Here is a 16,142-nt window from a genome sequence, read left to right as displayed (position 1 = left end):
TTAAACTTAGAAAATGCATGAGTGTGATAGAGGTGGGATTCGAACCCACGCCTCCGAAGAGACTGGTACCTGAAACCAGCGCCTTAGACCACTCGGCCACTCTACCTGGACAAACACTCGTCAACTAAGACAAATAAGCAAGAGCTTCATGTTATTAAACTAAGAAAATGCATGAGTGTGATAGAGGTGGGATTCGAACCCACGCCTCCGAAGAGACTGGTACCTGATACCTGATACCAGCGCCATACACAACTCGGCCACTCTACCTGGACAAACACTCGTCAACTAAGACAAATAAGCAAGAGCTTCATGTTATTAAACTAACAAAATGCATGAGTCTGATAGAGGTGGGATTCGAACCCACGCCTCCGAAGAGACTGGTGCCTAAAACCAGCGCCTTAGACCACTCGGCCACTCTACCTTAACACACTTGTCAACTCAGACAAATAAGCAAGAGCTTCATGTTATTAAACTAAGAAAATGCATGAGTCTGATAGAGGTGGGATTCGAACCCACGCCTCCGAAGAGACTGGTGCCTTAAACCAGCGCATTAGAGCACTCGGCCACTCTACCTGAACACACTTGTCAACTCAGACAAATAAGCAAGAGCTTCATGTTATTAAACTAAGAAAATGCATGAGTCTGATAGAGGTGGGTTTCGAACCCACGCCTCCGAAGAGACTGGTGCCTTAAACCAGCGCCTTAGACCACTCGGCCACTCTACCTGAACACACACGTCAACTCAGACAAATAAGCAAGAGCTTCATGTTATTAAACTAACAAAATGCATGAGTCTGATAGAGGTGGGATTCGAACCCACGCCTCCGAAGAGACTGGTACCTGAAACCAGCGCCTTAGACCACTCGGCCACTCTACCTGAACACACACGTCAACTCAGACAAATAAACAAGAGCTTCATGTTACTAAACTAAGAAAATGCATGAGTCTGATAGAGGTGGGATTCGAACCCACGCCTCCAAAGAGACTGGTGCCTTAAACCAGCGCCTTAGACCACACGGCCACTCTAAATAAACACACCTTTCAACTCAGACAAATAGGCAAGAGCTTCATGTTAATTAACTAAGATAATGCATGACTCTGATAGAGGTGGGATTCGAACCCACGCCTCCGAAGAGACTGGTGCCTTAAACCAGCGCCTTAGACCACTCGGCCACTCTACCTGAACACACACGTCAACTCAGACAAATAAGCAAGAGCTTCATGTTATTAAACTAAGAAAATGCATGAGTCTGATAGAGGTGGGATTCGAACCCACGCCTCCGAAGAGACTGGTGCCTTAAACCAGCGCCTTCGACCACTCGGCCACTCCACCTGAACACACTTGTCAACTCAGACAAATAAGCAAGAGCTTCATGTTATTAAACTAAGAAAATGCATGAGTCTGATAGAGGTGGGTTTCGAACCCACGCCTCCGAAGAGACTGGTGCCTTAAACCAGCGCCTTAGACCACTCGGCCACTCTACCTGAACACACACGTCAACTCAGACAAATAAGCAAGAGCTTCATGTTATTAAACTAACAAAATGCATGAGTCTGATAGAGGTGGGATTCGAACCCACGCCTCCGAAGAGACTGGTACCTGAAACCAGCGCCTTAGACCACTCGGCCACTCTACCTTAACACACTTGTCAACTCAGACAAATAAACAAGAGCTTCATGTTACTAAACTAGGAAAATGCATGAGTCTGATAGAGGTGGGATTCGAACCCACGCCTCCGAAGAGACTGGTGCCTTAAACCAGCGCCTTAGACCACTCGGCCACTCTACCTGAACACACTTGTCAACTCAGACAAATAAGCAAGAGCTTCATGTTATTAAACTAAGAAAATGCATGAGTCTTATAGAGGTGGGTTTCGAACTCACGCCTCCGAAGAGACTGGTGCCTTAATCCAGCGCCTTAGACCACTCGGCCACTCTACCTGAACACACACGTCAACTCAGACAAATAAGCAAGAGCTTCATGTTATTAAACTAACAAAATGCATGAGTCTGATTGAGGTGGGATTCGAACCCACGACTCCGAAGAGACTGGTGCCTAAAACCAGCGCCTTAGACCACTCGGCCACTCTACCTGAACACACACGTCAACTCAGACAAATAAGCAAGAGCTTCATGTTATTAAACTAACAAAATGCATGAGTCTGATAGAGGTGGGATTCGAACCCACGCCTCCGAAGAGACTGGTGCCTAAAACCAGCGCCTTAGTTCACTCAGCCACTCTACCTGAACACACTTGTCAACTCAGACAAATAAGCAAGAGCTTCATGTTATTAAACTAAGAAAATGCGTGAGTCTGATAGAGGTGGGTTTCGAACGCACGCCTCCGAAGAGACTGGTGCCTTAAACCAGCGCCTTAGACCACACGGCCACTCTAAATGAACACACTTTTCAACTCAGACAAATAAGCAAGAGCTTCATGTTATTAAACTAAGATAATGCATGACTCTGATAGAGGTGGGATTCGAACTCACGCCTCCGAAGAGACTGGTGCCTAAAACCAGCGCCTTAGACCACTCGGCCACTCTACCTTAACACACTTGTCAACTCAGACAAATAAGCAAGAGCTTCATGTTATTAAACTAAGAAAATGCATGAGTCTGATAGAGGTGGGATTCGAACCCACGCCTCCGAAGAGACTGGTGCCTTAAACCAGCGCCTTAGACCACTCGGCCACTCTACCTGAACACACTTGTCAACTCAGACAAATAAGCAAGAGCTTCATGTTATTAAACTAAGAAAATGCATCAGTCTGATAGAGGTGGGTTTCGAACCCACGCCTCCGAAGAGACTGGTGCCTTAAACCAGCGCCTTAGACCACTCGGCCACTCTACCTGAACACACACGTCAACTCAGACAAATAAGCAAGAGCTTCATGTTATTAAACTAACAAAATGCATGAGTCTGATAGAGGTGGGATTCGAACCCACGCCTCCGAAGAGACTGGTGCCTAAAACCAGCGCCTTAGACCACTCGGCCACTCTACCTGAACACACTTGTCAACTCAGACAAATAAGCAAGAGCTTCATGTTATTAAACTAAGAAAATGCATGAGTGTGATAAAGGTGGGATTCGAACCCACGCCTCCGAAGAGACTGGTGCCTTAAACCAGCGCCTTAGACCACTCGGCCACTCTACCTGAACACACACGTCAACTAAGACAAATAAGCAAGAGCTTCATGTTATTAAATTAATAAAATGCATGAGTCTGATAGAGGTGGGATTCGAACCCACGCCTTCGAAGAGACCGGTGCCTAAAACCAGCGCCTTAGACCACTCGGCCACTCTACCTGAAAACAAAAGTAAACTCAGTCTATTAAGCAAAATCTTCACTTTAAAATTCTTAAAAACACAACAGACTGATAGAGGTGAGATTCGAAACCACGCCTCCGAAGAGACTGGTACCTGAAACCAGCACCTTAGACCACACGGCCACTCTAAATGAACACACTTTTCAACTCAGACAAATAAGCTAGAGCTTCATGTTATTAAACTAAGATAATGCATGAGTCTGATAGAGGTGGGATTCGAACCCACGCCTCCGAAGAGACTGGTGCCTTAAACCAGCGCCTTAGACCACTCGGCCACTCTACCTGAACACACACGTCAACTAAGACAAATAAGCAAAAGCTTCATGTTATTAAACTAACAAAATGCATGAGTCTGATAGAGGTGGGATTCGAATCCACGCCATCGAAGAGACCGGTGCCTAAAACCAGCGCCTTAGACCACTCGGCCACTCTACCTGAAAGCAAAAGTAAACTCAGTCTATTAAGCAAAATCTTCACTTTAAAATTCTTAAAAACACAACAGACTGATAGAGGTGAGTTTCGAAACCACGCCTCCGAAGAGACTGGTACCTGAAACCGGCGCCTTAGACCACTCGGCCACTCTACCTGAACACACACGTCAACTCAGACAAATAAGCAAGAGCTTCATGTTATTAAACTAACAAAATGCATGAGTCTGATAGAGGTGGGATTCGAACCCACGCCTCCGAAGAGACTGGTGCCTTAAACCAGCGCCTTAGACCACTCGACCACTCTACCTGAACACACACGTCAACTCAGACAAATAAGCAAGAGCTTCATGTTATTAAACTAACAAAATGCATGAGTCTGATAGAGGTGGGATTCGAACCCACGCCTCCGAAGAGACTGGTGCCTTAAACCAGCGCCTTAGACCACACGGCCACTCTAAATGAACACACTTTTCAACTCAGACAAATAAGCAAGAGCTTCATGTTATTAAACTAAGATAATGCATGACTCTGATAGAGGTGGGATTCGAACTCACGCCTCCGAAGAGACTGGTGCCTAAAACCAGCGCCTTAGACCACTCGGCCACTCTACCTTAACACACTTGTCAACTCAGACAAATAAGCAAGAGCTTCATGTTATTAAACTAAGAAAATGCATGAGTCTGATAGAGGTGGGATTCGAACCCACGCCTCCGAAGAGACTGGTGCCTTAAACCAGCGCCTTAGACCACTCGGCCACTCTACCTGAACACACTTGTCAACTCAGACAAATAAGCAAGAGCTTCATGTTATTAAACTAAGAAAATGCATCTGTCTGATAGAGGTGGGTTTCGAACCCACGCCTCCGAAGAGACTGGTGCCTTAAACCAGCGCCTTAGACCACTCGGCCACTCTACCTGAACACACACGTCAACTCAGACAAATAAGCAAGAGCTTCATGTTATTAAACTAACAAAATGCATGAGTCTGATAGAGGTGGGATTCGAACCCACGCCTCCGAAGAGACTGGTGCCTAAAACCAGCGCCTTAGACCACTCGGCCACTCTACCTGAACACACTTGTCAACTCAGACAAATAAGCAAGAGCTTCATGTTATTAAACTAAGAAAATGCATGAGTGTGATAAAGGTGGGATTCGAACCCACGCCTCCGAAGAGACTGGTGCCTTAAACCAGCGCCTTAGACCACTCGGCCACTCTACCTGAACACACACGTCAACATAGACAAATAAGCAAGAGCTTCATGTTATTAAATTAATAAAATGCATGAGTCTGATAGAGGTGGGATTCGAACCCACGCCTTCGAAGAGACCGGTGCCTAAAACCAGCGCCTTAGACCACTCGGCCACTCTACCTGAAAACAAAAGTAAACTCAGTCTATTAAGCAAAATCTTCACTTTAAAATTCTTAAAAACACAACAGACTGATAGAGGTGAGATTCGAAACCACGCCTCCGAAGAGACTGGTACCTGAAACCAGCACCTTAGACCACACGGCCACTCTAAATGAACACACTTTTCAACTCAGACAAATAAGCTAGAGCTTCATGTTATTAAACTAAGATAATGCATGAGTCTGATAGAGGTGGGATTCGAACCCACGCCTCCGAAGAGACTGGTGCCTTAAACCAGCGCCTTAGACCACTCGGCCACTCTACCTGAACACACACGTCAACTAAGACAAATAAGCAAAAGCTTCATGTTATTAAACTAACAAAATGCATGAGTCTGATAGAGGTGGGATTCGAATCCACGCCATCGAAGAGACCGGTGCCTAAAACCAGCGCCTTAGACCACTCGGCCACTCTACCTGAAAGCAAAAGTAAACTCAGTCTATTAAGCAAAATCTTCACTTTAAAATTCTTAAAAACACAACAGACTGATAGAGGTGAGTTTCGAAACCACGCCTCCGAAGAGACTGGTACCTGAAACCGGCGCCTTAGACCACTCGGCCACTCTACCTGAACACACACGTCAACTCAGACAAATAAGCAAGAGCTTCATGTTATTAAACTAACAAAATGCATGAGTCTGATAGAGGTGGGATTCGAACCCACGCCTCCGAAGAGACTGGTGCCTTAAACCAGCGCCTTAGACCACTCGGCCACTCTACCTGAACACACACGTCAACTCAGACAAATAAGCAAGAGCTTCATGTTATTAAACTAACAAAATGCATGAGTCTGATAGAGGTGGGATTCGAACCCACGCCTCCGAAGAGACTGGTGCCTAAAACCATTGCCTTAGACCACTCGGCCACTCTACCTGAACACACTTGTCAACTCAGACAAATAAGCAAGAGCTTCATGTTATTAAACTAAGAAAATGCATGAGTATGATAGAGGTGGGATTCGAACCCACGCCTCCGAAGAGACTGGTACCTGAAACCAGCGCCTTAGACCACTCGGCCACTCTACCTGGACAAACACTCGTCAACTAAGACAAATAAGCAAGAGCTTCATGTTATTAAACTAAGAAAATGCATGAGTGTGATAGAGGTGGGATTCAAACCCACGCCTCCGAAGAGACTGGTACCTGATACCAGCGCCATAGACCACTCGGCCACTCTACCTGAAAACAAAAGTAAACTCAGTCTATTAAGCAAAATCTTCACTTTAAAATTCTTAAAAACACAACAGACTGATAGAGGTGAGATTCGAAACCACGCCTCCGAAGAGACTGGTACCTGAAACCAGCACCTTAGACCACACGGCCACTCTAAATGAACACACTTTTCAACTCAGACAAATAAGCAAGAGCTGCATGTTATTAAACTAAGATAATGCATGAGTCTGATAGAGGTGGGATTCGAATCCACGCCATCGAAGAGACCGGTGCCTAAAACCAGCGCCCTAGACCACTCGGCCACTCTACCTTAACACACTTGTCAACTCAGACAAATAAACAAGAGCTTCATGTTACTAAACTAAGAAAATGCATGAGTCTGATAGAGGTGGGATTCGAACCCACGCCTCTGAAGAGACTGGTGCCTTAAACCAGCGCCTTAGACCACACGGCCACTCTATATGAACACACCTTTCAACTCAGACAAATAGGCAAGAGCTTCATGTTAATTAACTAAGATAATGCATGACTCTGATAGAGGTTTGATTCGAACCCACGCCTCCGAAGAGACTGGTGCCTTAAACCAGCGCCTTAGACCACTCGGCCACTCTACCTGAACACACACGTCAACTCAGACAAATAAGCAAGAGCTTCATGTTATTAAACTAAGAAAATGCATGAGTCTGATAGAGGTGGGATTCGAACCCACGCCTCCGAAGAGACTGGTGCCTTAAACCAGCGCCTTAGACCACTCGGCCACTCTACCTGAACACACTTGTCAACTCAGACAAATAAGCAAGAGCTTCATGTTATTAAACTAAGAAAATGCATGAGTCTTATAGAGGTGGGTTTCGAACCCACGCCTCCGAAGAGACTGGTGCCTTAAACCAGCGCCTTAGACCACTCGGCCACTCTACCTGAACACACACGTCAACTCAGACAAATAAGCAAGAGCTTCATGTTATTAAACTAACAAAATGCATGAGTCTGATAGAGGTGGGATTCGAACCCACGACTCCGAAGAGACTGGTGCCTAAAACCAGCGCCTTAGACCACTCGGCCACTCTACCTGAACACACACGTCAACTCAGACAAATAAGCAAGAGCTTCATGTTATTAAACTAACAAAATGCATGAGTCTGATAGAGGTGGGATTCGAACCCACGCCTCCGAAGAGACTGGTGCCTAAAACCAGCGCCTTAGACCACTCAGCCACTCTACCTGAACACACTTGTCAACTCAGACAAATAAGCAAGAGCTTCATGTTATTAAACTAAGAAAATGCGTGAGTCTGATAGAGGTGGGTTTCGAACGCACGCCTCTGAAGAGACTGGTGCCTTAAACCAGCGCCTTAGACCACACGGCCACTCTAAATGAACACACTTTTCAACTCAGACAAATAAGCAAGAGCTTCATGTTATTAAACTAAGATAATGCATGACTCTGATAGAGGTGGGATTAGAACTCACGCCTCCGAAGAGACTGGTGCCTAAAACCAGCGCCTTAGACCACTCGGCCACTCTACCTTAACACACTTGTCAACTCAGACAAATAAGCAAGAGCTTCATGTTATTAAACTAAGAAAATGCATGAGTCTGATAGAGGTGGGATTCGAACCCACGCCTCCGAAGAGACTGGTGCCTTAAACCAGCGCCTTAGACCACTCGGCAACTCTACCTGAACACACTTGTCAACTCAGACAAATAAGCAAGAGCTTCATGTTATTAAACTAAGAAAATGCATGAGTCTGATAGAGGTGGGTTTCGAACCCACGCCTCCGAAGAGACTGGTGCCTTAAACGAGTGCCTTAGACCACTCGGCCACTCTACCTGAACACACACGTCAACTCAGACAAATAAGCAAGAGCTTCATGTTATTAAACTAACAAAATGCATGAGTCTGATAGAGGTGGGATTCGAACCCACGCCTCCGAAGAGACTGGTGCCTAAAACCAGCGCCTTAGACCACTCGGCCACTCTACCTGAACACACTTGTCAACTCAGACAAATAAGCAAGAGCTTCATGTTATTAAACTAAGAAAATGCATGAGTGTGATAAAGGTGGGATTCGAACCCACGCCTCCGAAGAGACTGGTGCCTTAAACCAGCGCCTTAGACCACTCGGCCACTCTACCTGAACACACACGTCAACTAAGACAAATAAGCAAGAGCTTCATGTTATTAAATTAATAAAATGCATGAGTCTGATAGAGGTGGGATTCGAACCCACGCCTTCGAAGAGACCGGTGCCTAAAACCAGCGCCTTAGACCACTCGGCCACTCTACCTGAAAACAAAAGTAAACTCAGTCTATTAAGCAAAATCTTCACTTTAAAATTCTTAAAAACACAACAGACTGATAGAGGTGAGATTCGAAACCACGCCTCCGAAGAGACTGGTACCTGAAACCAGCACCTTAGACCACACGGCCACTCTAAATGAACACACTTTTCAACTCAGACAAATAAGCTAGAGCTTCATGTTATTAAACTAAGATAATGCATGAGTCTGATAGAGGTGGGATTCGAACCCACGCCTCCGAAGAGACTGGTGCCTTAAACTTGCGCCTTAGACCACTCGGCCACTCTACCTGAACACACACGTCAACTAAGACAAATAAGCAAAAGCTTCATGTTATTAAACTAACAAAATGCATGAGTCTGATAGAGGTGGGATTCGAATCCACGCCATCGAAGAGACCGGTGCCTAAAACCAGCGCCTTAGACCACTCGGCCACTCTACCTGAAAGCAAAAGTAAACTCAGTCTATTAAGCAAAATCTTCACTTTAAAATTCTTAAAAACACAACAGACTGATAGAGGTGAGTTTCGAAACCACGCCTCCGAAGAGACTGGTACCTGAAACCGGCGCCTTAGACCACTCGGCCACTCTACCTGAACACACACGTCAACTCAGACAAATAAGCAAGAGCTTCATGTTATTAAACTAACAAAATGCATGAGTCTGATAGAGGTGGGATTCGAACCCACGCCTCCGAAGAGACTGGTGCCTTAAACCAGCGCCTTAGACCACTCGGCCACTCTACCTGAACACACACGTCAACTCAGACAAATAAGCAAGAGCTTCATGTTATTAAACTAACAAAATGCATGAGTCTGATAGAGGTGGGATTCGAACCCACGCCTCCGAAGAGACTGGTGCCTAAAACCATTGCCTTAGACCACTCGGCCACTCTACCTGAACACACTTGTCAACTCAGACAAATAAGCAAGAGCTTCATGTTATTAAACTAAGAAAATGCATGAGTATGATAGAGGTGGGATTCGAACCCACGCCTCCGAAGAGACTGGTACCTGAAACCAGCGCCTTAGACCACTCGGCCACTCTACCTGGACAAACACTCGTCAACTAAGACAAATAAGCAAGAGCTTCATGTTATTAAACTAAGAAAATGCATGAGTGTGATAGAGGTGGGATTCAAACCCACGCCTCCGAAGAGACTGGTACCTGATACCAGCGCCATAGACCACTCGGCCACTCTACCTGAAAACAAAAGTAAACTCAGTCTATTAAGCAAAATCTTCACTTTAAAATTCTTAAAAACACAACAGACTGATAGAGGTGAGTTTCGAAACCACGCCTCCGAAGAGACTGGTACCTGAAACCGGCGCCTTAGACCACTCGGCCACTCTACCTGAACACACACGTCAACTCAGACAAATAAGCAAGAGCTTCATGTTATTAAACTAACAAAATGCATGAGTCTGATAGAGGTGGGATTCGAACCCACGCCTCCGAAGAGACTGGTGCCTTAAACCAGCGCCTTAGACCACTCGGCCACTCTACCTGAACACACACGTCAACTCAGACAAATAAGCAAGAGCTTCATGTTATTAAACTAACAAAATGCATGAGTCTGATAGAGGTGGGATTCGAACCCACGCCTCCGAAGAGACTGGTGCCTAAAACCAGCGCCTTAGACCACTCGGCCACTCTACCTGAACACACTTGTCAACTCAGACAAATAAGCAAGAGCTTCATGTTATTAAACTAAGATAATGCATGAGTCTGATAGAGGTGGGATTCGAACCCACGCCTCCGAAGAGACTGGTGCCTTAAACCAGCGCCTTAGACCACTCGGCCACTCTACCTTAACACACTTGTCAACTCAGACAAATAAGCAAGAGCTTCATGTTATTAAACTAACAAAATGCATGAGTCTGATAGAGGTGGGATTTGAACCCACGCCTCCGAAGAGACTGGTGCCTTAAACCAGCGCCTTAGACCACTCGGCCACTCTACCAGAACACAAACGTCAACTCAGACAAATAAGCAAGAGCTTCATGTTATTAAACTAACAAAATGCATGAGTCTGATAGAGGTTGGATTCGAACCCACGCCTCCGAAGAGACTGGTGCCTAAAACCAGCGCCTTAGACCACTCGGCCACTCTACCTGAACACACTTGTCAACTCAGACAAATAAGCAAGAGCTTCATGTTATTAAACTAAGAAAATGCATGAGTATGATAGAGGTGGGATTCGAACCCACGCCTCCGAAAAGACTGGTACCTGAAACCAGCGCCTTAGACCACTCGGCCACTCTACCTGGACAAACACTCGTCAACTAAGACAAATAAGCAAGAGCTTCATGTTATTAAACTAAGAAAATGCATGAGTGTGATAGAGGTGGGATTCGAACCCACGCCTCCGAAGAGACTGGTACCTGATACCAGCGCCATAGACCACTCGGCCACTCTACCTGGACAAACACTCGTCAACTAAGATAAATAAGCAAGAGCTTCATGTTATTACACTAACAAAATGCATGAGTCTGATAGAGGTGGGATTCGAACCCACGCCTCCGAAGAAACTGGTGCCTAAAACTAGCGCCTTAGACCACTCGGCCACTCTACCTTAACACACTTGTCAACTCAGACAAATAAGCAAGAGCTTCATGTTATTAAACTAAGAAAATGCATGAGTCTGATAGAGGTGGGTTTCGAACCCACGCCTCCGAAGAGACTGGTGCCTTAAACCAGCGCCTTAGACCACTCGGCCACTCTACCTGAACACACACGTCAACTCAGACAAATAAGCAAGAGCTTCATGTTATTAAACTAACAAAATGCATGAGTCTGATAGAGGTGGGATTCGAACCCACGCCTCCGAAGAGACTGGTGCCTTAAACCAGCGCCTTAGACCACACGGCCACTCTAAATGAACACACTTTTCAACTCAGACAAATAAGCAAGAGCTTCATCTTATTAAACTAAGATAATGCATGACTCTGATAGAGGTGGGATTCGAACCCACGCCTCCGAAGAGACTGGTGCCTTAAACCAGCGCCTCAGACCACTCGACCACTCTACCTGAACACACTTTTCAACTCAGACAAATAAGCAAGAGCTTCATGTTATTAAACTAAGAAAATGCATGAGTCTGATAGAGGTGGGATTCGAACCCACGCCTCCGAAGAGACTGGTGCCTTAAACCAGCGCCTTAGACCACTCGGCCACTCTACCTGAACACACTTGTCAACTCAGACAAATAAGCAAGAGCTTCATGTTATTAAACTAAGAAAATGCATGAGTCTGATAGAGGTGGGTTTCGAACCCATGCCTCCGAAGAGACTGGTGCCTTAAACCAGCGCCTTAGACCACTCGGCCACTCTACCTGAACACACACGTCTTTTCAGACAAATAAGCAAGAGCTTCATGTTATTAAACTAACAAAATGCATGAGTCTGATAGAGGTGGGATTCGAACCCACGCCTCCGAAGAGACTGGTGCCTAAAACCAGCGCCTTAGACCACTCGGCCACTCTACCTGAACACACACGTCAACTCAGACAAATAAGCAAGAGCTTCATGTTATTAAACTAACAAAATGCATGAGTCTGATAGAGGTGGGATTCGAACCCACGCCTCCGAAGAGACTGGTGCCTAAAACCAGCGCCTTAGACCACTCGGCCACTCTACCTGAACACACACGTCAACTCAGACAAATAAGCAAGAGCTTCATGTTATTAAACTAAGAAAATGCATGAGTCTGATAGAGGTGGGATTCGAACCCACGCCTCCGAAGAGACTGGTGCCTTAAACCAGCGCCTTAGACCACTCGGCCACTCTACCTGAACACACACGTCAACTCAGACAAATAAGCAAGAGCTTCATGTTATTAAACTAAGAAAATGCATGAGTGTGATAGAGGTGGGATTCGAACCCACGCCTCCGAAGAGACTGGTACCTGAAACCAGCGCCTTAGACCACTCGGCCACTCTACCTGGACAAACACTCGTCAACTCAGACAAATAGGCAAGAGCTTCATGATATTAAACTAAAAAAATGCATGAGTCTGATAGAGGTGGGATTCGAACCCACGCCTCCGAAGAAACTGGTGCCTAAAACCAGCGCCTTAGACCACTCGGCCACTCTACCTGAAAACGAAAGTAAACTCAGTCTATTAAGCAAAATCTTCACTTTAAAATTCTTAAAAACACAACAGACTGATAGAGGTGAGATTCGAAACCACGCCTCCGAAGAGACTGGTGCCTTAAACCAGCGCCTTAGACCACTCGGCCACTCTACCTGAACACACTTGTCAACTCAGACAAATAAGCAAGAGCTTCATGTTATTAAACTAACAAAATGCATGAGTCTGATAGAGGTGGGATTCGAACCCACGCCTCCGAAGAGACTGGTGCCTAAAACCAGCGCCTTAGACCACTCGGCCACTCTACCTGAACACACACGTCAACTCAGACAAATAAGCAAGAGCTTCATGTTATTAAACTAACAAAATGCATGAGTCTGATAGAGGTGGGATTCGAACCCACGCCTCCGAAGAGACTGGTGCCTAAAACCAGCGCCTTAGACCACTCGGCCACTCTACCTGAACACACACGTCAACTCAGACAAATAAGCAAGAGCTTCATGTTATTAAACTAAGAAAATGCATGAGTCTGAGAGAGGTGGGATTCGAACCCACGCCTCCGAAGAGACTGGTGCCTAAAACCAGCGCCTTAGACCACTCGGTCACTCTACCTGAACACACTTGTCAACTCAGACAAATAAGCAAGAGCTTCATGTTATTAAACTAAGATAATGCATGAGTCTGATAGAGGTGGGATTCGAACCCACGCCTCCGAAGAGACTGGTGCCTTAAACCAGCGCCTTAGACCACTCGGCCACTCTACCTGGACAAACACTCGTCAACTAAGACAAATAAGCAAGAGGTTCATGTTATTAAACTAAGAAAATGCATGAGTGTGATAGAGGTGGGATTCGAACCCACGCCTCCGAAGAGACTGGTGCCTTAAACCAGCGCCTTAGACCACTCGGCCACTCTACCTGAACACACACGTCAACTCAGACAAATAAGCAAGAGCTTCATGTTATTAAACTAACAAAATGCATGAGTCTGATAGAGGTGGGATTCGAACCCACGCCTCCGAAGAGACTGGTGCCTTAAACCAGCGCCTTAGACCACACGGCCACTCTAAATGAACACACTTTTCAACTCAGACAAATAAGCAAGAGCTTCATGTTATTAAACTAAGATAATGCATGACTCTGATAGAGGTGGGATTCGAACCCACGCCTCCGAAGAGACTGGTGCCTTAAACCAGCGCCTCAGACCACTCGACCACTCTACCTGAACACACTTTTCAACTCAGACAAATAAGCAAGAGCTTCATGTTATTAAACTAAGAAAATGCATGAGTCTGATAGAGGTGGGATTCGAACCCACGCCTCCGAAGAGACTGGTGCCTTAAACCAGCGCCTTAGACCACTCGGCCACTCTACCTGAACACAACTGTCAACTCAGACAAATAAGCAAGAGCTTCATGTTATTAAACTAAGAAAATGCATGAGTCTGATAGAGGTGGGTTTCGAACCCATGCCTCCGAAGAGACTGGTGCCTTAAACCAGCGCCTTAGACCACTCGGCCACTCTACCTGAACACAGACGTCTTTTCAGACAAATAAGCAAGAGCTTCATGTTATTAAACTAACAAAATGCATGAGTCTGATAGAGGTGGGATTCGAACCCACGCCTCCGAAGAGACTGGTGCCTAAAACCAGCGCCTTAGACCACTCGGCCACTCTACCTGAACACACACGTCAACTCAGACAAATAAGCAAGAGCTTCATGTTATTAAACTAACAAAATGCATGAGTCTGATAGAGGTGGGATTCGAACCCACGCCTCCGAAGAGACTGGTGCCTAAAACCAGCGCCTTAGACCACTCGGCCACTCTACCTGAACACACACGTCAACTCAGACAAATAAGCAAGAGCTTCATGTTATTAAACTAAGAAAATGCATGAGTCTGAGAGAGGTGGGATTCGAACCCACGCCTCCGAAGAGACTGGTGCCTAAAACCAGCGCCTTAGACCACTCGGCCACTCTACCTGAACACACTTGTCAACTCAGACAAATAAGCAAGAGCTTCATGTTATTAAACTAAGAAAATGCATGAGTCTGATAGAGGTGGGATTCGAACCCACGCCTCCGAAGAGACTGGTGCCTTAAACCAGCGCCTTAGACCACTCGGCCACTCTACCTGAACACACACGTCAACTCAGACAAATAAGCAAGAGCTTCATGTTATTAAACTAAGAAAATGCATGAGTGTGATAGAGGTGGGATTCGAACCCACGCCTCCGAAGAAACTGGTGCCTAAAACCAGCGCCTTAGACCACTCGGCCACTCTACCTGAAAACAAAAGTAAACTCAGTCTATTAAGCAAAATCTTCACTTTAAAATTCTTAAAAACACAACAGACTGATAGAGGTGAGATTCGAAACCACGCCTCCGAAGAGACTGGTACCTGAAACCAGCACCTTAGACCACACGGCCACTCTAAATGAACACACTTTTCAACTCAGACAACTAAGCAAGAGCTTCATGTTATTAAACTAAGATAATGCATGAGTCTGATAGAGGTGGGATTCGAACCCACGCCTCCGAAGAGACTGGTGCCTTAAACCAGCGCCTTAGACCACTCGGCCACTCTACCTGAACACACTTGTCAACTCAGACAAATAAGCAAGAGCTTCATGTTATTAAACTAAGAAAATGCATGAGTGTGATAGAGGTGGGATTCGAACCCACGCCTCCGAAGAGACTGGTACCTGAAACCAGCGCCTTAGACCACTCGGCCACTCTACCTGGACAAACACTCGTCAACTAAGACAAATAAGCAAGAGGTTCATGTTATTAAACTAAGAAAATGCATGAGTGTGATAGAGGTGGGATTCGAACCCACGCCTCCGAAGAGACTGGTACCTGATACCAGCGCCATACACAACTCGGCCACTCTACCTGGACAAACACTCGTCAACTAAGACAAATAAGCAAGAGCTTCATGTTATTAAACTAACAAAATGCATGAGTCTGATAGACGTGGGATTCGAACCCACGCCTCCGAAGAGACTGGTGCCTAAAACCAGCGCCTTAGACCACTCGGCCACTCTACCTTAACACACTTGTCAACTGAGACAAATAAGCAAGAGCTTCATGTTATTAAACTAAGAAAATGCATGAGTCTGATAGAGGTGGGATTCGAACCCACGCCTCCGAAGAGACTGGTGCCTTAAACCAGCGCCTTAGACCACTCGGCCACTCTACTTGAACACACTTGTCAACTCAGACAAATAAGCAAGAGCTTCATGTTATTAAACTAAGAAAATGCATGAGTCTGAGAGAGGTGGGTTTCGAACCCACGCCTCCGAAGAGATTGGTGCCTTAAACCAGCGCCTTAGACCACTCGGCCACTCTACCTGAACACACTTTTCAACTCAGACAAATAAGCAAGAGCTTCATGTTATTAAACTAAGAAA

At 45.8% G+C, this 16,142-nt stretch overlaps 85 non-coding genes across 85 annotated transcripts; all 85 read right to left on the bottom strand.

Annotated features, from left to right (window-relative positions):
- Nucleotides 1-24: 24 nt before the first annotated feature.
- On the bottom strand, nucleotides 25-106 carry TRNAL-CAG (transfer RNA leucine (anticodon CAG)). Its single transcript has one exon. It is a non-coding gene; the product is annotated as a tRNA-Leu (tRNA).
- A 233-nt stretch (nucleotides 107-339) lies between these two features.
- TRNAL-UAG (transfer RNA leucine (anticodon UAG)) lies at nucleotides 340-421 on the bottom strand. Its single transcript has one exon. It is a non-coding gene; the product is annotated as a tRNA-Leu (tRNA).
- Nucleotides 422-491: 70 nt separating this feature from the next.
- Nucleotides 492-573, bottom strand: TRNAL-AAG (transfer RNA leucine (anticodon AAG)). Its single transcript has one exon. It is a non-coding gene; the product is annotated as a tRNA-Leu (tRNA).
- A 70-nt stretch (nucleotides 574-643) lies between these two features.
- On the bottom strand, nucleotides 644-725 carry TRNAL-AAG (transfer RNA leucine (anticodon AAG)). Its single transcript has one exon. It is a non-coding gene; the product is annotated as a tRNA-Leu (tRNA).
- A 70-nt stretch (nucleotides 726-795) lies between these two features.
- Nucleotides 796-877, bottom strand: TRNAL-CAG (transfer RNA leucine (anticodon CAG)). The gene has a single exon. It is a non-coding gene; the product is annotated as a tRNA-Leu (tRNA).
- A 222-nt stretch (nucleotides 878-1,099) lies between these two features.
- Nucleotides 1,100-1,181, bottom strand: TRNAL-AAG (transfer RNA leucine (anticodon AAG)). Its single transcript has one exon. It is a non-coding gene; the product is annotated as a tRNA-Leu (tRNA).
- Nucleotides 1,182-1,251: 70 nt separating this feature from the next.
- On the bottom strand, nucleotides 1,252-1,333 carry TRNAL-AAG (transfer RNA leucine (anticodon AAG)). Its single transcript has one exon. It is a non-coding gene; the product is annotated as a tRNA-Leu (tRNA).
- Nucleotides 1,334-1,403: 70 nt separating this feature from the next.
- TRNAL-AAG (transfer RNA leucine (anticodon AAG)) lies at nucleotides 1,404-1,485 on the bottom strand. Its single transcript has one exon. It is a non-coding gene; the product is annotated as a tRNA-Leu (tRNA).
- Nucleotides 1,486-1,555: 70 nt separating this feature from the next.
- On the bottom strand, nucleotides 1,556-1,637 carry TRNAL-CAG (transfer RNA leucine (anticodon CAG)). The gene has a single exon. It is a non-coding gene; the product is annotated as a tRNA-Leu (tRNA).
- Nucleotides 1,638-1,707: 70 nt separating this feature from the next.
- TRNAL-AAG (transfer RNA leucine (anticodon AAG)) lies at nucleotides 1,708-1,789 on the bottom strand. The gene has a single exon. It is a non-coding gene; the product is annotated as a tRNA-Leu (tRNA).
- Nucleotides 1,790-2,011: 222 nt separating this feature from the next.
- On the bottom strand, nucleotides 2,012-2,093 carry TRNAL-UAG (transfer RNA leucine (anticodon UAG)). Its single transcript has one exon. It is a non-coding gene; the product is annotated as a tRNA-Leu (tRNA).
- Nucleotides 2,094-2,163: 70 nt separating this feature from the next.
- TRNAL-UAG (transfer RNA leucine (anticodon UAG)) lies at nucleotides 2,164-2,245 on the bottom strand. Its single transcript has one exon. It is a non-coding gene; the product is annotated as a tRNA-Leu (tRNA).
- A 222-nt stretch (nucleotides 2,246-2,467) lies between these two features.
- On the bottom strand, nucleotides 2,468-2,549 carry TRNAL-UAG (transfer RNA leucine (anticodon UAG)). The gene has a single exon. It is a non-coding gene; the product is annotated as a tRNA-Leu (tRNA).
- A 70-nt stretch (nucleotides 2,550-2,619) lies between these two features.
- TRNAL-AAG (transfer RNA leucine (anticodon AAG)) lies at nucleotides 2,620-2,701 on the bottom strand. The gene has a single exon. It is a non-coding gene; the product is annotated as a tRNA-Leu (tRNA).
- A 70-nt stretch (nucleotides 2,702-2,771) lies between these two features.
- TRNAL-AAG (transfer RNA leucine (anticodon AAG)) lies at nucleotides 2,772-2,853 on the bottom strand. Its single transcript has one exon. It is a non-coding gene; the product is annotated as a tRNA-Leu (tRNA).
- Nucleotides 2,854-2,923: 70 nt separating this feature from the next.
- TRNAL-UAG (transfer RNA leucine (anticodon UAG)) lies at nucleotides 2,924-3,005 on the bottom strand. Its single transcript has one exon. It is a non-coding gene; the product is annotated as a tRNA-Leu (tRNA).
- A 70-nt stretch (nucleotides 3,006-3,075) lies between these two features.
- TRNAL-AAG (transfer RNA leucine (anticodon AAG)) lies at nucleotides 3,076-3,157 on the bottom strand. Its single transcript has one exon. It is a non-coding gene; the product is annotated as a tRNA-Leu (tRNA).
- Nucleotides 3,158-3,227: 70 nt separating this feature from the next.
- On the bottom strand, nucleotides 3,228-3,309 carry TRNAL-UAG (transfer RNA leucine (anticodon UAG)). The gene has a single exon. It is a non-coding gene; the product is annotated as a tRNA-Leu (tRNA).
- A 221-nt stretch (nucleotides 3,310-3,530) lies between these two features.
- TRNAL-AAG (transfer RNA leucine (anticodon AAG)) lies at nucleotides 3,531-3,612 on the bottom strand. The gene has a single exon. It is a non-coding gene; the product is annotated as a tRNA-Leu (tRNA).
- Nucleotides 3,613-3,682: 70 nt separating this feature from the next.
- TRNAL-UAG (transfer RNA leucine (anticodon UAG)) lies at nucleotides 3,683-3,764 on the bottom strand. The gene has a single exon. It is a non-coding gene; the product is annotated as a tRNA-Leu (tRNA).
- Nucleotides 3,765-3,985: 221 nt separating this feature from the next.
- On the bottom strand, nucleotides 3,986-4,067 carry TRNAL-AAG (transfer RNA leucine (anticodon AAG)). The gene has a single exon. It is a non-coding gene; the product is annotated as a tRNA-Leu (tRNA).
- A 222-nt stretch (nucleotides 4,068-4,289) lies between these two features.
- On the bottom strand, nucleotides 4,290-4,371 carry TRNAL-UAG (transfer RNA leucine (anticodon UAG)). Its single transcript has one exon. It is a non-coding gene; the product is annotated as a tRNA-Leu (tRNA).
- Nucleotides 4,372-4,441: 70 nt separating this feature from the next.
- Nucleotides 4,442-4,523, bottom strand: TRNAL-AAG (transfer RNA leucine (anticodon AAG)). The gene has a single exon. It is a non-coding gene; the product is annotated as a tRNA-Leu (tRNA).
- Nucleotides 4,524-4,593: 70 nt separating this feature from the next.
- On the bottom strand, nucleotides 4,594-4,675 carry TRNAL-AAG (transfer RNA leucine (anticodon AAG)). Its single transcript has one exon. It is a non-coding gene; the product is annotated as a tRNA-Leu (tRNA).
- Nucleotides 4,676-4,745: 70 nt separating this feature from the next.
- TRNAL-UAG (transfer RNA leucine (anticodon UAG)) lies at nucleotides 4,746-4,827 on the bottom strand. Its single transcript has one exon. It is a non-coding gene; the product is annotated as a tRNA-Leu (tRNA).
- Nucleotides 4,828-4,897: 70 nt separating this feature from the next.
- TRNAL-AAG (transfer RNA leucine (anticodon AAG)) lies at nucleotides 4,898-4,979 on the bottom strand. The gene has a single exon. It is a non-coding gene; the product is annotated as a tRNA-Leu (tRNA).
- A 70-nt stretch (nucleotides 4,980-5,049) lies between these two features.
- TRNAL-UAG (transfer RNA leucine (anticodon UAG)) lies at nucleotides 5,050-5,131 on the bottom strand. The gene has a single exon. It is a non-coding gene; the product is annotated as a tRNA-Leu (tRNA).
- Nucleotides 5,132-5,352: 221 nt separating this feature from the next.
- On the bottom strand, nucleotides 5,353-5,434 carry TRNAL-AAG (transfer RNA leucine (anticodon AAG)). The gene has a single exon. It is a non-coding gene; the product is annotated as a tRNA-Leu (tRNA).
- A 70-nt stretch (nucleotides 5,435-5,504) lies between these two features.
- On the bottom strand, nucleotides 5,505-5,586 carry TRNAL-UAG (transfer RNA leucine (anticodon UAG)). Its single transcript has one exon. It is a non-coding gene; the product is annotated as a tRNA-Leu (tRNA).
- Nucleotides 5,587-5,807: 221 nt separating this feature from the next.
- Nucleotides 5,808-5,889, bottom strand: TRNAL-AAG (transfer RNA leucine (anticodon AAG)). The gene has a single exon. It is a non-coding gene; the product is annotated as a tRNA-Leu (tRNA).
- A 70-nt stretch (nucleotides 5,890-5,959) lies between these two features.
- Nucleotides 5,960-6,041, bottom strand: TRNAL-UAG (transfer RNA leucine (anticodon UAG)). The gene has a single exon. It is a non-coding gene; the product is annotated as a tRNA-Leu (tRNA).
- Nucleotides 6,042-6,111: 70 nt separating this feature from the next.
- Nucleotides 6,112-6,193, bottom strand: TRNAL-CAG (transfer RNA leucine (anticodon CAG)). The gene has a single exon. It is a non-coding gene; the product is annotated as a tRNA-Leu (tRNA).
- Nucleotides 6,194-6,265: 72 nt separating this feature from the next.
- TRNAL-CAG (transfer RNA leucine (anticodon CAG)) lies at nucleotides 6,266-6,347 on the bottom strand. Its single transcript has one exon. It is a non-coding gene; the product is annotated as a tRNA-Leu (tRNA).
- A 373-nt stretch (nucleotides 6,348-6,720) lies between these two features.
- TRNAL-AAG (transfer RNA leucine (anticodon AAG)) lies at nucleotides 6,721-6,802 on the bottom strand. The gene has a single exon. It is a non-coding gene; the product is annotated as a tRNA-Leu (tRNA).
- A 70-nt stretch (nucleotides 6,803-6,872) lies between these two features.
- On the bottom strand, nucleotides 6,873-6,954 carry TRNAL-AAG (transfer RNA leucine (anticodon AAG)). The gene has a single exon. It is a non-coding gene; the product is annotated as a tRNA-Leu (tRNA).
- Nucleotides 6,955-7,024: 70 nt separating this feature from the next.
- On the bottom strand, nucleotides 7,025-7,106 carry TRNAL-AAG (transfer RNA leucine (anticodon AAG)). Its single transcript has one exon. It is a non-coding gene; the product is annotated as a tRNA-Leu (tRNA).
- Nucleotides 7,107-7,176: 70 nt separating this feature from the next.
- TRNAL-AAG (transfer RNA leucine (anticodon AAG)) lies at nucleotides 7,177-7,258 on the bottom strand. The gene has a single exon. It is a non-coding gene; the product is annotated as a tRNA-Leu (tRNA).
- A 70-nt stretch (nucleotides 7,259-7,328) lies between these two features.
- Nucleotides 7,329-7,410, bottom strand: TRNAL-UAG (transfer RNA leucine (anticodon UAG)). The gene has a single exon. It is a non-coding gene; the product is annotated as a tRNA-Leu (tRNA).
- A 70-nt stretch (nucleotides 7,411-7,480) lies between these two features.
- On the bottom strand, nucleotides 7,481-7,562 carry TRNAL-UAG (transfer RNA leucine (anticodon UAG)). The gene has a single exon. It is a non-coding gene; the product is annotated as a tRNA-Leu (tRNA).
- A 222-nt stretch (nucleotides 7,563-7,784) lies between these two features.
- On the bottom strand, nucleotides 7,785-7,866 carry TRNAL-UAG (transfer RNA leucine (anticodon UAG)). Its single transcript has one exon. It is a non-coding gene; the product is annotated as a tRNA-Leu (tRNA).
- Nucleotides 7,867-7,936: 70 nt separating this feature from the next.
- Nucleotides 7,937-8,018, bottom strand: TRNAL-AAG (transfer RNA leucine (anticodon AAG)). The gene has a single exon. It is a non-coding gene; the product is annotated as a tRNA-Leu (tRNA).
- A 70-nt stretch (nucleotides 8,019-8,088) lies between these two features.
- TRNAL-AAG (transfer RNA leucine (anticodon AAG)) lies at nucleotides 8,089-8,170 on the bottom strand. Its single transcript has one exon. It is a non-coding gene; the product is annotated as a tRNA-Leu (tRNA).
- A 70-nt stretch (nucleotides 8,171-8,240) lies between these two features.
- Nucleotides 8,241-8,322, bottom strand: TRNAL-UAG (transfer RNA leucine (anticodon UAG)). The gene has a single exon. It is a non-coding gene; the product is annotated as a tRNA-Leu (tRNA).
- A 70-nt stretch (nucleotides 8,323-8,392) lies between these two features.
- On the bottom strand, nucleotides 8,393-8,474 carry TRNAL-AAG (transfer RNA leucine (anticodon AAG)). Its single transcript has one exon. It is a non-coding gene; the product is annotated as a tRNA-Leu (tRNA).
- Nucleotides 8,475-8,544: 70 nt separating this feature from the next.
- On the bottom strand, nucleotides 8,545-8,626 carry TRNAL-UAG (transfer RNA leucine (anticodon UAG)). The gene has a single exon. It is a non-coding gene; the product is annotated as a tRNA-Leu (tRNA).
- A 221-nt stretch (nucleotides 8,627-8,847) lies between these two features.
- Nucleotides 8,848-8,929, bottom strand: TRNAL-AAG (transfer RNA leucine (anticodon AAG)). The gene has a single exon. It is a non-coding gene; the product is annotated as a tRNA-Leu (tRNA).
- Nucleotides 8,930-8,999: 70 nt separating this feature from the next.
- TRNAL-UAG (transfer RNA leucine (anticodon UAG)) lies at nucleotides 9,000-9,081 on the bottom strand. The gene has a single exon. It is a non-coding gene; the product is annotated as a tRNA-Leu (tRNA).
- A 221-nt stretch (nucleotides 9,082-9,302) lies between these two features.
- TRNAL-AAG (transfer RNA leucine (anticodon AAG)) lies at nucleotides 9,303-9,384 on the bottom strand. Its single transcript has one exon. It is a non-coding gene; the product is annotated as a tRNA-Leu (tRNA).
- Nucleotides 9,385-9,454: 70 nt separating this feature from the next.
- TRNAL-UAG (transfer RNA leucine (anticodon UAG)) lies at nucleotides 9,455-9,536 on the bottom strand. The gene has a single exon. It is a non-coding gene; the product is annotated as a tRNA-Leu (tRNA).
- Nucleotides 9,537-9,606: 70 nt separating this feature from the next.
- TRNAL-CAG (transfer RNA leucine (anticodon CAG)) lies at nucleotides 9,607-9,688 on the bottom strand. The gene has a single exon. It is a non-coding gene; the product is annotated as a tRNA-Leu (tRNA).
- A 72-nt stretch (nucleotides 9,689-9,760) lies between these two features.
- On the bottom strand, nucleotides 9,761-9,842 carry TRNAL-CAG (transfer RNA leucine (anticodon CAG)). The gene has a single exon. It is a non-coding gene; the product is annotated as a tRNA-Leu (tRNA).
- A 221-nt stretch (nucleotides 9,843-10,063) lies between these two features.
- TRNAL-AAG (transfer RNA leucine (anticodon AAG)) lies at nucleotides 10,064-10,145 on the bottom strand. Its single transcript has one exon. It is a non-coding gene; the product is annotated as a tRNA-Leu (tRNA).
- A 70-nt stretch (nucleotides 10,146-10,215) lies between these two features.
- Nucleotides 10,216-10,297, bottom strand: TRNAL-UAG (transfer RNA leucine (anticodon UAG)). Its single transcript has one exon. It is a non-coding gene; the product is annotated as a tRNA-Leu (tRNA).
- Nucleotides 10,298-10,367: 70 nt separating this feature from the next.
- On the bottom strand, nucleotides 10,368-10,449 carry TRNAL-AAG (transfer RNA leucine (anticodon AAG)). Its single transcript has one exon. It is a non-coding gene; the product is annotated as a tRNA-Leu (tRNA).
- A 70-nt stretch (nucleotides 10,450-10,519) lies between these two features.
- On the bottom strand, nucleotides 10,520-10,601 carry TRNAL-AAG (transfer RNA leucine (anticodon AAG)). Its single transcript has one exon. It is a non-coding gene; the product is annotated as a tRNA-Leu (tRNA).
- Nucleotides 10,602-10,671: 70 nt separating this feature from the next.
- TRNAL-UAG (transfer RNA leucine (anticodon UAG)) lies at nucleotides 10,672-10,753 on the bottom strand. Its single transcript has one exon. It is a non-coding gene; the product is annotated as a tRNA-Leu (tRNA).
- Nucleotides 10,754-10,823: 70 nt separating this feature from the next.
- TRNAL-CAG (transfer RNA leucine (anticodon CAG)) lies at nucleotides 10,824-10,905 on the bottom strand. Its single transcript has one exon. It is a non-coding gene; the product is annotated as a tRNA-Leu (tRNA).
- A 72-nt stretch (nucleotides 10,906-10,977) lies between these two features.
- On the bottom strand, nucleotides 10,978-11,059 carry TRNAL-CAG (transfer RNA leucine (anticodon CAG)). Its single transcript has one exon. It is a non-coding gene; the product is annotated as a tRNA-Leu (tRNA).
- Nucleotides 11,060-11,131: 72 nt separating this feature from the next.
- TRNAL-UAG (transfer RNA leucine (anticodon UAG)) lies at nucleotides 11,132-11,213 on the bottom strand. The gene has a single exon. It is a non-coding gene; the product is annotated as a tRNA-Leu (tRNA).
- A 70-nt stretch (nucleotides 11,214-11,283) lies between these two features.
- Nucleotides 11,284-11,365, bottom strand: TRNAL-AAG (transfer RNA leucine (anticodon AAG)). The gene has a single exon. It is a non-coding gene; the product is annotated as a tRNA-Leu (tRNA).
- A 222-nt stretch (nucleotides 11,366-11,587) lies between these two features.
- On the bottom strand, nucleotides 11,588-11,669 carry TRNAL-AAG (transfer RNA leucine (anticodon AAG)). The gene has a single exon. It is a non-coding gene; the product is annotated as a tRNA-Leu (tRNA).
- Nucleotides 11,670-11,739: 70 nt separating this feature from the next.
- On the bottom strand, nucleotides 11,740-11,821 carry TRNAL-AAG (transfer RNA leucine (anticodon AAG)). Its single transcript has one exon. It is a non-coding gene; the product is annotated as a tRNA-Leu (tRNA).
- A 70-nt stretch (nucleotides 11,822-11,891) lies between these two features.
- Nucleotides 11,892-11,973, bottom strand: TRNAL-AAG (transfer RNA leucine (anticodon AAG)). Its single transcript has one exon. It is a non-coding gene; the product is annotated as a tRNA-Leu (tRNA).
- Nucleotides 11,974-12,043: 70 nt separating this feature from the next.
- TRNAL-UAG (transfer RNA leucine (anticodon UAG)) lies at nucleotides 12,044-12,125 on the bottom strand. Its single transcript has one exon. It is a non-coding gene; the product is annotated as a tRNA-Leu (tRNA).
- Nucleotides 12,126-12,195: 70 nt separating this feature from the next.
- TRNAL-UAG (transfer RNA leucine (anticodon UAG)) lies at nucleotides 12,196-12,277 on the bottom strand. Its single transcript has one exon. It is a non-coding gene; the product is annotated as a tRNA-Leu (tRNA).
- Nucleotides 12,278-12,347: 70 nt separating this feature from the next.
- On the bottom strand, nucleotides 12,348-12,429 carry TRNAL-AAG (transfer RNA leucine (anticodon AAG)). The gene has a single exon. It is a non-coding gene; the product is annotated as a tRNA-Leu (tRNA).
- Nucleotides 12,430-12,499: 70 nt separating this feature from the next.
- TRNAL-CAG (transfer RNA leucine (anticodon CAG)) lies at nucleotides 12,500-12,581 on the bottom strand. The gene has a single exon. It is a non-coding gene; the product is annotated as a tRNA-Leu (tRNA).
- A 72-nt stretch (nucleotides 12,582-12,653) lies between these two features.
- On the bottom strand, nucleotides 12,654-12,735 carry TRNAL-UAG (transfer RNA leucine (anticodon UAG)). Its single transcript has one exon. It is a non-coding gene; the product is annotated as a tRNA-Leu (tRNA).
- Nucleotides 12,736-12,804: 69 nt separating this feature from the next.
- On the bottom strand, nucleotides 12,805-12,886 carry TRNAL-AAG (transfer RNA leucine (anticodon AAG)). The gene has a single exon. It is a non-coding gene; the product is annotated as a tRNA-Leu (tRNA).
- A 70-nt stretch (nucleotides 12,887-12,956) lies between these two features.
- TRNAL-UAG (transfer RNA leucine (anticodon UAG)) lies at nucleotides 12,957-13,038 on the bottom strand. Its single transcript has one exon. It is a non-coding gene; the product is annotated as a tRNA-Leu (tRNA).
- A 70-nt stretch (nucleotides 13,039-13,108) lies between these two features.
- On the bottom strand, nucleotides 13,109-13,190 carry TRNAL-UAG (transfer RNA leucine (anticodon UAG)). The gene has a single exon. It is a non-coding gene; the product is annotated as a tRNA-Leu (tRNA).
- A 222-nt stretch (nucleotides 13,191-13,412) lies between these two features.
- Nucleotides 13,413-13,494, bottom strand: TRNAL-AAG (transfer RNA leucine (anticodon AAG)). Its single transcript has one exon. It is a non-coding gene; the product is annotated as a tRNA-Leu (tRNA).
- Nucleotides 13,495-13,566: 72 nt separating this feature from the next.
- Nucleotides 13,567-13,648, bottom strand: TRNAL-AAG (transfer RNA leucine (anticodon AAG)). Its single transcript has one exon. It is a non-coding gene; the product is annotated as a tRNA-Leu (tRNA).
- A 222-nt stretch (nucleotides 13,649-13,870) lies between these two features.
- Nucleotides 13,871-13,952, bottom strand: TRNAL-AAG (transfer RNA leucine (anticodon AAG)). The gene has a single exon. It is a non-coding gene; the product is annotated as a tRNA-Leu (tRNA).
- A 70-nt stretch (nucleotides 13,953-14,022) lies between these two features.
- Nucleotides 14,023-14,104, bottom strand: TRNAL-AAG (transfer RNA leucine (anticodon AAG)). Its single transcript has one exon. It is a non-coding gene; the product is annotated as a tRNA-Leu (tRNA).
- A 70-nt stretch (nucleotides 14,105-14,174) lies between these two features.
- On the bottom strand, nucleotides 14,175-14,256 carry TRNAL-AAG (transfer RNA leucine (anticodon AAG)). Its single transcript has one exon. It is a non-coding gene; the product is annotated as a tRNA-Leu (tRNA).
- A 70-nt stretch (nucleotides 14,257-14,326) lies between these two features.
- On the bottom strand, nucleotides 14,327-14,408 carry TRNAL-UAG (transfer RNA leucine (anticodon UAG)). The gene has a single exon. It is a non-coding gene; the product is annotated as a tRNA-Leu (tRNA).
- Nucleotides 14,409-14,478: 70 nt separating this feature from the next.
- TRNAL-UAG (transfer RNA leucine (anticodon UAG)) lies at nucleotides 14,479-14,560 on the bottom strand. Its single transcript has one exon. It is a non-coding gene; the product is annotated as a tRNA-Leu (tRNA).
- A 70-nt stretch (nucleotides 14,561-14,630) lies between these two features.
- On the bottom strand, nucleotides 14,631-14,712 carry TRNAL-UAG (transfer RNA leucine (anticodon UAG)). Its single transcript has one exon. It is a non-coding gene; the product is annotated as a tRNA-Leu (tRNA).
- Nucleotides 14,713-14,782: 70 nt separating this feature from the next.
- On the bottom strand, nucleotides 14,783-14,864 carry TRNAL-AAG (transfer RNA leucine (anticodon AAG)). Its single transcript has one exon. It is a non-coding gene; the product is annotated as a tRNA-Leu (tRNA).
- Nucleotides 14,865-14,934: 70 nt separating this feature from the next.
- On the bottom strand, nucleotides 14,935-15,016 carry TRNAL-UAG (transfer RNA leucine (anticodon UAG)). The gene has a single exon. It is a non-coding gene; the product is annotated as a tRNA-Leu (tRNA).
- A 221-nt stretch (nucleotides 15,017-15,237) lies between these two features.
- Nucleotides 15,238-15,319, bottom strand: TRNAL-AAG (transfer RNA leucine (anticodon AAG)). The gene has a single exon. It is a non-coding gene; the product is annotated as a tRNA-Leu (tRNA).
- Nucleotides 15,320-15,389: 70 nt separating this feature from the next.
- TRNAL-CAG (transfer RNA leucine (anticodon CAG)) lies at nucleotides 15,390-15,471 on the bottom strand. Its single transcript has one exon. It is a non-coding gene; the product is annotated as a tRNA-Leu (tRNA).
- A 226-nt stretch (nucleotides 15,472-15,697) lies between these two features.
- On the bottom strand, nucleotides 15,698-15,779 carry TRNAL-UAG (transfer RNA leucine (anticodon UAG)). The gene has a single exon. It is a non-coding gene; the product is annotated as a tRNA-Leu (tRNA).
- A 70-nt stretch (nucleotides 15,780-15,849) lies between these two features.
- On the bottom strand, nucleotides 15,850-15,931 carry TRNAL-AAG (transfer RNA leucine (anticodon AAG)). Its single transcript has one exon. It is a non-coding gene; the product is annotated as a tRNA-Leu (tRNA).
- Nucleotides 15,932-16,142: the final 211 nt, after the last annotated feature.

This window comes from Phalangium opilio, unplaced genomic scaffold (genome assembly GCF_054372755.1).
Source record: "Phalangium opilio isolate 3A_F unplaced genomic scaffold, DU_Popi_V2 ptg000031l_1, whole genome shotgun sequence".
Classification (NCBI taxonomy): domain Eukaryota; kingdom Metazoa; phylum Arthropoda; class Arachnida; order Opiliones; family Phalangiidae; genus Phalangium; species Phalangium opilio.
This window is presented reverse-complemented; position numbering and strand designations above follow the sequence as displayed.